The following is a 1,191-nucleotide window of genomic DNA, read 5'->3' as shown; positions in this document are numbered from 1 at the left end:
GTTATAAATGAGTAAATATGGCAAGATCAATACTAACGATTATGACAGTTAACCAATGGACATAAAAATAAACAAAAGATAAAAGTCATGGAAAATCAGCAGTAAGCATCCAAGCATAGTACTGGTATACAATACACAGTGTGCACAGCAAAATATGCAGCAAAGCAAGAACAATGAAGACGAACCAAGTGGAACAGTATTATAGGGGGCGCGCGAAATTTTTCACTATCATAAAGGGGGCGTGTCTAAAAAGTTTGAGAACCACTGGTCCAGGCCCAGGTGATTGTCTGATTTCAAACACTACTCCTATGTTTTAATTGTATCGCAAATGTGGTGTTTCGAAATGATAGAATTATAAATGAACCGATAGCGATTCTACCACGGGGCTCATAGCGTAGGCTTACCATATTTTGGAAATCTAAAAAGAGGACACTTTTTCAGAAATTTGAGACTTGCAAAACCGGAGAAGAATTCTCAAAAACCGGTGAATTTTTCCCACTGATCGGTTGACTAAAAAAATGGTCATCTTTTCGCTCAGAGCTCAAAATACCTTTTCTCCACATTGCTAGGTGGCTGACTAAAAAAAAAATATTTTCGCTCAGAGCTAAATTCACCGTTTTTCACTCCGAAATACCCGCCGGAGCGTCACTTCTGTGCTAATTTACGGCATATCACTCGCAATTTGCTCTAAATCTGACCTAAATTTTCCAAAAAGAGGACAAAATCTCAAAAAAGAGAACAAAAGGGCGTCCTCCGAGGACACTTTAAAAAAAAGTCAAAAAAGAGGACAACTCCTCTTAAAAGAGGACGTATGGTAACCCTATCATAGCGTAGTGGTGAACGTCGGCGCCGTCCAAACAGGCGGCCCGGGTTTGATTCCCGCCGCTGGAGGTTATTCTGGGTACCTCATCCCTCGTGTCGTTGTTTTTACCATTACGGCGACGAGAAAGGTCCAATAACGAATCTTCTAAATATATATCTTCTAAAGAAAGACTAACATCGAGGAAGATGAGACTGAGACCCCAACTGAGTTGAACGGCATCCCCTAGCTTTACATTGCATTGTGTGTCTTGTATATCACATTGTACATTGTGTGTGTAAAACTATCATCTGTCGATTGATTGATGATGCCGACTAACAGAACAAGCTCCATGATACATCAAAACATATACCACGCACCGGTGAATCTGT

The sequence above is a fragment of the Botryllus schlosseri genome, chromosome 13, assembly GCF_051294905.1.
Source record: "Botryllus schlosseri isolate E-star chromosome 13, Bs_hap1, whole genome shotgun sequence".
Classification (NCBI taxonomy): Eukaryota; Metazoa; Chordata; class Ascidiacea; order Stolidobranchia; family Styelidae; genus Botryllus; species Botryllus schlosseri.
This window is presented reverse-complemented; position numbering follows the sequence as displayed.